Source organism: Triturus cristatus, chromosome 5_2, assembly GCF_964204655.1.
Source record: "Triturus cristatus chromosome 5_2, aTriCri1.1, whole genome shotgun sequence".
Lineage (NCBI taxonomy): Eukaryota > Metazoa > Chordata > Amphibia > Caudata > Salamandridae > Triturus > Triturus cristatus.
The window spans coordinates 1,102,650,881-1,102,660,377 of record NC_140588.1 but is presented as its reverse complement, the minus strand read 5'-3'; the positions used below and the strand labels follow the sequence as shown (position 1 = coordinate 1,102,660,377).

At 44.5% G+C, this 9,497-nt stretch overlaps 1 long non-coding RNA gene across 1 annotated transcript; it reads right to left on the bottom strand.

Moving 5' to 3' along the window:
- Window positions 1-3,022: 3,022 nt before the first annotated feature.
- Window positions 3,023-8,538, bottom strand: LOC146829774 (uncharacterized). Its single transcript, XR_014962296.1, has 4 exons — window positions 8,407-8,538; window positions 7,892-7,980; window positions 6,489-7,473; window positions 3,023-3,292 (listed from the first exon to the last, which is right to left on the bottom strand). It is a non-coding gene; the product is annotated as an uncharacterized LOC146829774 (long non-coding RNA).
- Window positions 8,539-9,497: the final 959 nt, after the last annotated feature.

Here is a 9,497-nt window from a genome sequence, read left to right as displayed (position 1 = left end):
CAGCATTAATAATCGATGAAGGGTGACTCCTTTAACATTATGAGCATCTAAATCTGTTGGTGCAGTGACTACACATGACAAATTGGAATCTGTTGTCTTCTGCAGGTAACTTGTTGGTTCTTTAATCAAGAAGCTTTTCTCCAGTTCCAGCTTGCCCCCCTGTGGACAATAGACCTGGTTTATATGTAGAACATGCACATTTAATCTCATGGAGAAATCCATGTGCTACTTTACCTTTTACTTTGTCTTCAAAAAGAAAATCTGGTCTGCATTAACCCTGGGCGTAGTTCGCGTAGTCGCGCTTCGCGAAGCTACGCGAAGATGTCATTGCACTACGCGACCTTCGCAAAGCTTCGCGAGCTTGCGTAGTTGCTTGTGGCAACCTGTTCGCGATGGCTTTTTCTTGTTCGCGAGCGCGGTAAGCATGTTTGGGGAACTGTTTGCATGCTCGGGGGATATATCTCGCGATCTTACCCATGCGGTCGCCAATGGGCACGGCCATCTTGTTTTTCTATAGTCCCGCCCGCTCGCGATGCCTTATTTCCTGTTCCGGGTCGCGGATAGCGTGTTCGCGATGTGCATTGACGTGTTCGGGAGCGCATTTTACTTGTTCGCGATAAATAGTACATGTTCGCGAGAAATATCACGCAAACTTACCCACGTGGTCGCGAATGGGCGCGGCCATCTTGTTTTTCACTCTTTGCCATGTTTCTGGGCCTACTTTTGTATCCTCCCTTTATCTTAGCAATCCTTTTTCTTTAAAGCCTTTTTCCTGACTTTTTTTAGATATTATCTATCTCAATGTTTGCCTCAGTTTATATTTTGCATTTTATTTCTACTTTTACTGTGTTTTTATTACTTTTATAAAGTTCTTTCTATCTTCTTCCCCCTAACTTTTTTTCCCCTTCGGACTTTTCTTTTCCGCCTCCCACCCACCCCAGAACCATGGCCAAGGGCACACCAAGTCCCAAGGGCAAGGGACCTGCAGGCGCAGAGAAGCGCCGCCTGCCTTGCGGCAGAATGCGTCCTGCAGGGGTGCAGGTCCGGCAACTGATTGGGGAGGAGGAGGTGGCGGCTCTTGTTTTCTTCATCCAGCGCCTCCTCCCCTTGACCTTGGCAGCAGGCGGCAGGCCCGGCTCCGGGTACGCTACCCAGGAGCGGCACCGTCGGTGGGCGAAGGTGAGCCGGGCCGTGTTCCGGTGCACTGGTATCTGGCGCACCCACAACCAGCTAGCCCACCGGTGGTCCGACATCCTGGACCGGGAGCAGGACCTGTTGGACCTGCTAGGTGTCGAGGTCATCGGGCTTGGTGAGTAACTGATTGTGTATATTAAATTAGATGAACAACAAGATTACTGCTGCGTGCCAAGCGTTGCTGGTAAATTACGTTCCAAAAAGCAAAATGTTCTTTGATTTAAGGACCCAGGTGCACGGTGGTACTCTTACTTGTTTGCAACGTAGTTTGCGCTAGCTTGTGCTGATGCTGATTATGTAAGAGTTTACTTTACAGAACTGAAGTTAGGTAATGCGATTTGCTAGAGAGACTCTAGTCCTTCCATTGTCCTACTGTGAAATAGTGGTGGATGGATATTGGAAACTAGGTTTAGTTTGTTAATAGTAGTTACTAATTGTTTTATGCGGTCTGCGTAACGCATCCTCTGTCACTGAGTGCTGCTTACCCCAGTCCTCCGTAGAACCTTTTGTACTTTGTTTAGTGAGTGGTAGGCTTAGCATGGTCAGTCAGTAGCAGAACTAGATCAGCATTATGCAACCAACCCACAATTTGTTGTATGTATGCACTAATGTATGCAACTATGCATGTGTCCTCCATATCATCTATGCATTTGATGGCTGAAAAAAATTGAAGTGCAGACTTAGTGAACAATTGGCCCGTCTGGAATAGGTGGTGTAGGTCAGGTGGTACTTACTAGGCTTTGTTAGTATTTGGAATCAGAATGATCAAGGAACACTGGAGTGTTCATAAATAAGTAGACGATCCGTAAATGCACTAGGAAGCAGCCAGTAGTCGATCCATCTGATTAGATAGGTCAATTTTATTGCACTTGTTGTTTCCTAAAATGTTCTTTGACTTATTGTTTTTCCAAATGATTTATTATTTTTCTCACAGCACTCCTTAATGTTGGTCTCTTTCTTTATTATATTTTACATGATCATCAGCACCACCCAGGGGCAAGAAGACGGGGTCGGAGTTGGCGGGGGAACCCCAGGACCTCTCCTCTACTGAGGCTCCTGCAGCTGGGACCAGTAAGTCCTCCATTGGTTAGATTGACATTTATATATCCCTAAATGTTATGTTACTGCATCTTTTTTTTCCCAAACTCTAAATTATGGTTCCACTTTCTGAATCTCTTTTTTACAAAAGCTTACTTCTTTGACCTTGACTATCTGTTTACTAATTCTGTTTATCCCTGCCTCGAAGTTGCTTCTAACTCCCTCTGCTATGACTCTCTGTGCTACTAATACTACTACTACTATTACTATTATTACTTTGTGTGTAGCGAAGCTTGCACAGTTGCCCACTCTTTAATAGAAGGTTTTCTTTGCAACAATAAAACTCTGATTGACCAACAGCTCTAGCCACTGGGTCCTGTCCTTTGGGTTGTCCTCTTCAAGTCTTCTCAATGTTGAGGCTTTGACAATTACCACAAACAAAATGCCCAACCAGATATTTGACTAGTATTTTTGATCGGATAGTACATGATACTACTATTGTCTAGGATTCTGCAGAGCCACATACAGAACTATGCACAACAAAATAGGATGTTGCTGATGGGAGGTTGGATCTTACTGATCACACCTCAGTCCGAAGAACCCAGGATCCCCTAACGACTAGCTATAGTGTCTCACATTAGGGTCCCACTCCCGACCCCCCCACGAAGACGATACACAATGTTGATGATGACTGAGACAGAGACAACCCAGAACATAATAACAAACACCATTTTGCTCACACACTTGTGTAAGTCCACTCCACCACACCAAATACCACAGAGTCTATGTGTAAGTTCAAAAGGTTTATTTGAAACAAGTATCAAACTCTGTACATCGTTAATATGAAATTTAATTTACGACAGCCATAGTCAATAAGCCAGCAAAAAGCCTAACATTAAAACAGTAAACATTTACAAGTGCATTATTGGCAACAAGAACAAGAGCCAAGATCTTTTGAATTCTGGAAGACCCCTCACCGTAGAACGTAGAAATACTGGTTACATCATCTTGCATCCAATATGCTCTGTAAATCTCTGGTTTGTAGAAGGGAATCTTCCGCCTATGATATATGAGAAAAACGCTGCGAGTTAGCCGTTAGATAGTATACTGGTGAATGCTAGCATTTTGCAGTCATGCCAAAAAGTGTAACATGTATGTGTGATGGCTAAGCAATATAAACTAAACAAAGTCAATAAGTTGGTTTTTTTTCGACCTCTTCACTTGTACACAACAGTCAAGCGACCTTAAAGGCATCTACTGCACATGTCAATAAGCTGGCAGGTATAATATGCACCAAAAGTGTAGTAGTCGACATGATGAATCTAAAAGGGTTACTCATGGCTCAGGCTAACTTTCAAAAGAGTAGAGTAGGACTAGATGACCCTAGGAAGTGGAACCATATCCTACTAGTGTCTGTCTACTGACTGTACTTACTGTCTAGTGCTGATGTATGTTGCATCGCATTAACTTTGTTTTCAATGTTCCAAGTGAACACTTAAAATAGGGGGAGGTTTACAGGCATCTAAAATATTTGTGATGCTTTTTTCTAGGCACACTACCATCCACCAGTGCCGTCGGGGCCAACGATGTGGCCATTCCGGAGGGGGCAGGCGAACTGGCGGCACCTGCAGGAGACACAGGGCCCAGGGGGGATCCAGCAGCAGTGGCCGGCGGAGGTAAGTTATATTCATTACTTCTTGACATTACAGCTAGATGGAACTGTGTTCACTATTTCACTGTACTGTGCGACTTATTATACAACGGTTGAAGAAGACACCCTTTACATAGCATTACCAGCGTGAGTAGAGTAACCAATGGCCTCTTCTATTTGACTCCAAAATCAGCTGTGAATGTTTTATGGAGAAGACAAACTCAGATCAGATGACCTTCATGGATGTGTTGAACAAAGAGGGAAAGCACTAAGGGTGGAAGGACGGGCGAGATAACCACTATGACTGACCGGCAGAGAAGGATATGTTGTTGGAAGCATGCATAGGTGGCTGATAGTAATAAGATCAGATGCATGGGTTGTTGAAGGATTGGTGGAAGGTGAAAGAATGCCTGCCTGGGTTGGCGACACAGTATGGGTGGATAGTACTAGATAGCAAGAATCAGCAAGGAAGGAAGGAGCAGAAGCATGGGTGTTTGTTGATGAAACCAACTAAGGTTTGTTAAGAGATATATACAAAAAGATAGACGTTTACTTTAATGGATGTATGCCTGGATGTACTATCACCAAGAGACAGTATAGGTGGAAAGTGTCACTGGAGAATCTTACTTTGAAGAAAATGTAAAAGAAACTGCGCGACAGTAGCAAAGCCTAGGGGAATCAAGGTAGTATTATGAGCATACAGTACACTTGCAGTAGTTTGCAAGCACGTCATATATTATCAAGCGGAAACCCCTTCCTCCTGGGGACCACTCCCTACCTTTTATTATTAATGTATTTTCGATTGGGGCAGCCAGCCAGCAAAGGGTGGCCTATCTGTTGTTTAATGTTTATGTATATTGGTTACACAATCAATGAAAGCAAAGTACCCTCTGCAGTAGCGGTTGGTGGTGGGATTGTTGGCGGGCGGTGACATGGGGAGGGGACGGGTGGGTGGCACTGGCGAGTAAACGGTGTATTACTGTTACGGCCAAATACAGGTAATCAACAAAAAAATAAATAAAACTATTTTCAAGGTGCGCACTGCACCGCCGAATGCGATGCAGTGTGTGCTACTGTGTGCAGCAATGTTTTTTTTTTTAAGTATTCTTTAATTACCTGTGAATGTCCTTAATCCATCGTTTACTATCCCCACCCTGCACCTTCCCACGTCACCGACTGGCAGCGCTCCCACCACCGACCGCTACCGACCTGATGTCGTATATCGTATTAGCACTAGCAGCATCTATAATATGAATATAAGCAATGATCGTTGGATCCAATAAATATTCAGCCTTTTTGTAGTACCCATGGCAGGGTGTAAGTGAAATTGTGCATGCCATTTGCCCTCATGTAACAGAGTATGACCAGTGCCAACGGCCGTAAGGCGTCAGACAAAAATATGAGCTTCCCCACCTGCAGACAGTAGTAGTAAATAAAACTAACGTGAGTCTGCATCATGTGGCTCATATCTGTTTCTCTTGGGTGCAAGCTTAGCTGATGGACCTGGCATGCCGCCTACAACAAGTTTATGTAATTGGGCTAAACTACAGATAAGAACAGCACGACTGGTGTACCGGAGTACATACATAGTACGATTATATTTATAAATAATGTCTGAAACGCTCACAAATGTTAGAGTCTAAGGAAGTAGGATTAGAGATACTTACCCCACCACCAAATCCCAAATGTTATGAACTGTGCTTGCTAGTGATACTGTGACACTATGTGTTGAATGATTTTAGTGTTCCTGTTTTGCTAAGAGTATTGGCTCCAACATGTTCTTTTTCTTTCTTGATATAGATGATACTCCTTCCACTAAACCATCAAGGAAGGAGTTGGCCGCTAGGGCCCGGCGCCGGAAACTGGAGGCCATCTGCGAGCATTATCGCCGGCTGGTGGCTCAGGAGGAGGAGGAGGAGGAGGCGGCTGCAGCTGCAGCCTCCTCCAATGCCCCGGGCCCCAGTCAGGCCCGGCCTCCACTTTCACGGCGCCGTGGTCCGGCATCCGCCCGCCGCCGCGCCTCTATTTCCAGCACTGCTGCCCCCCACCCTGGATGTAACTGTAGGGGATTTCGCCGCCAGCTGCTCCGCCGGATGGCCCGCTTGGAGGAGAACATGGAGGAGCGGGTAAAGATCCTGGTGGACAAACACCTTAATGCTCGCCGACAATAGAGGACCTCGTCGTTTGCCCCTTTTTTAATTCCTTTTGTTGGTGGGTGGGTTTGTGGGCGTTGGGGATTTCTAAGGACATTGGGACTTTGGACTTTCGTTTCGTTTCGTTGGTGTTAGGGAGGGGGGTGGGTTAGGTCAGAGCGGGACAGTTTATTTTTGTTAGGGGACATTAAAAATATACTTACTATTTATTTATACGATGTTAATGTTTTGTGGTGGGTTACAGTTTTCCGAATTCAATGTAAGTTACATGGTTGTTTACTTTGTTTCCGTGCTGCTGCATGCCCACAGCCAGTGTTTGATTTAAAAGATCTGCCGATTTTGTAACACACAAACCGATAGATGCAGTACCCCTCACTGAGTTATTTTTAATTGTCATAATAGTACTGTCAGTCTCTCCTCCTAGTCCATACCTCCCACCAAACTTATCTTACCTGTGATTGATGATGAAGTTCGACACACTGATGGCTGCATGGTTGGTTTCCCAAATTGACGGAGTAGATGCCATTATTGTGGTGGTAGTAGTAGACACTGGCAATAGCGTTTGAAAAAAAAAAGAGAAAGTCACTTGACTGAGACTCTGGGAGGAGGAGTGGAACAGAACACAAAGTAAACTACAGCATGGGTGGTCAAGCAGAAGAAGATCCTTGCCCTGCCTTAGTTGAAATTCAATTAGTGTTGCTTTCACCACATCTGCCCCAGCAAGCGTGTGATCAATTGGTGTACATAGTCATCACATCACACCTCAATATAAATCACACAGCCCGGGGGAAGAGGGTTAGGGATTGATGATTGGATGGGAAGTGGGGTTTTGGGAAAGGTTTGAGAAAGAAAAACAGACAATATGCATGGACACAACAAAAGTAAAACACAATCTTGTAAGACGACCATGATCCATTATCAAAGAAATCAAAGTCTGAAGTGAGAGAAAGCAAATGCATGCATGCTGAGGAGGATAACTTGATGGTTAATGATAATGAGTTGTACTATAACTACTATGACCCAATGAGACAGTACAGTCAGGGACGAAATTGAAATTTGCCTTGCCTGTCTGACGCCCTCAGAGCTCAGACCGAACCCAATTACATGCTGTACCGGGCTTACTTTTATTTTTCAAGCTAGCTAAGGAAATTAAAAAAAAGTTGGATAAATTAACAAACAAACCACAACACACAGTCGTAATGATTAAAGAGAAAAAAGCAAGCAAATAAATGTAAAGACGAATGATGATACTAAAGTTACTGTATTATCCTGGTCCAAATGTGGAGTTGCATCATTCTCGTCATTCTTCTTGGTCCTCCCTTCCATGGACACTCCGCACATCAATCTTGGGTACCACTGCCTGCCTGATGCGGATTGGTAAGGTACGTGTGAGTCGTTTCTCCCACTGTATCACAGGGTAAAGGCCAGCCTGTAAGTCTAGATGGAAAAACAAACGGGGTATTGAAAAATTACAGCATTTACAACAATAAACTCAATTACAGTGGAGTGCAAGACAACACTCTGGAGAGAACACTTTCAGACTGAGGCAGCTTGGATAGGCTACATAGTGTGTCTACTCTACAGCATTAAGGTACAACAACAACGGGACAGGATTCAGGAGCCAGCACAGCCACAGAACAGGAGAACCGCGGCACAGGCCAGGCACCCTACCCCTTACTTACATTTTGACCGAGCCAGAGAAATGTCATATGCACTGCAGCAACCTAGAATTTTCCCATTGAAGTGACTAAATCAATGTGCCACTGTCCGTCATACCACTACACTCTACTCCAGTCCACACCACTACACGGACATCTAGCCTAGGTCTGCTGTGGTTCTTGTTCAAACTTTTTACCTTTTATGTCAGCCCATGAAACGCCTGATGCGGATTGGTAAGGTACGTGTGAGTCGTTTCTCCCACTGTAGCACAGGGTAAAGGCCGGCCTGTAAGTGTAGATGGAAAAACAAACGGGGTATTGAAAAATTACAGCATTTACAACAATAAACTCAATTACAGTGGAGTGCAAGACAACACTCTGGAGAGAGCACTTTCAGACTGAGGCAGCTTGGATAGGCTACATAGTGTGTCTACTCTACAGCATTAAGGTACAACAACATCGGGACAGGATTCAGGAGCCAGCACAGCCACAGAACAGGAGAACCGCGGCACAGGCCAGGCACCCTACCCCTTACTTATATTTTGACTGAGCCTGAGAAATGTCATATGCACTGCAGTAACCTAGAATTTTCCCAATGAAGTGACTAAATCAATGCGCCACTGTCCGTCATACCACTACACTCTACTCCAGTCCACACCACTACACGGACATCTAGCCTAGGTCTGCTGTGGTTCTTGTTCAAACTTTTTACCTTTAAGTCAGCCCATGAAACGCAGTTATTCCATCAATTTTCTCCAATCCAACTGACTGTGTGCAAAGATAGTATGCTCAGCATCCTCAATGATGGTGACCGTGTGGAACATATTCTCCAACACCAACTCAGTCTGTAGTGACTGATTAAGTTTATAATATATTCCATATTACCAAATTGCAACGGATATTGGCCGGCACCTGCAGTGGTAGGAGTACAATGTGGTCATTATTAAACAACAAGGAAACATTAACTGTCACCACACCTGAGTCAGTTTTACTTTGTCGATAAACTAGTATAGTTCTATTTCATGGCATGCACAATTCTTCGTAGTCAGCCAGCATCCAATGCAATGCATGCCACCATCATTCACAATAATCACTCATTACCTGTCTTGGTGTTCTCTTTGGCTGTCTGATCTGATGCCTGCCTAGCCTTCTGCCAGTCAGTGATGAGTTTCTTTCGGATTGGAAACAAAATGGAATATAGGTGGAGTCACGATTCACTTCTTATGGAGGGACTGTTAGAGGCAACCTATATTGTACTATTCTCCATCTCCATCCAATGTCTGACTTCCTTGAAATGTACTTAGGGAGAGTAAGGAACATGGAGCAGGACCCTGAGGAGTGGAGTGGACAGTTATGCACAGACGTGCAACTCCAATAGGGAAATAAAAAGAGGAGACTGTTGATGGCTTTGTTGTGAATGTAGATTTTGAACCAGAAAAACAGATACACACAGTCACACACAAATAAGGGAAGGGAGAACAATTTGAAAGCCTAGTTGTCAGGGAAGAGGAGCTCGTCCTCAAACTCTGGTGGTTCGGACAGCAGTACGTCTAACAATCCACTACTTATGTCATCAAAGTCGCTCTCCTCTTCCTCCTGTGATTCACGTATTTTGTACTCTGGTGGTATAAAGTGTTGATTCATTTTGATCATGGTTAACCTCTCAGCACTTTTGGGCGAGAGACTGGTCCTTTTGACAGTAACAATGGCACCAGCAGCACTGAAAACACGCTCTGAAGAGACACTTGCAACAGGGCAAGCCACATACTTTATCGCCAGCCTGCTGAGCACTGGCCATTGGCT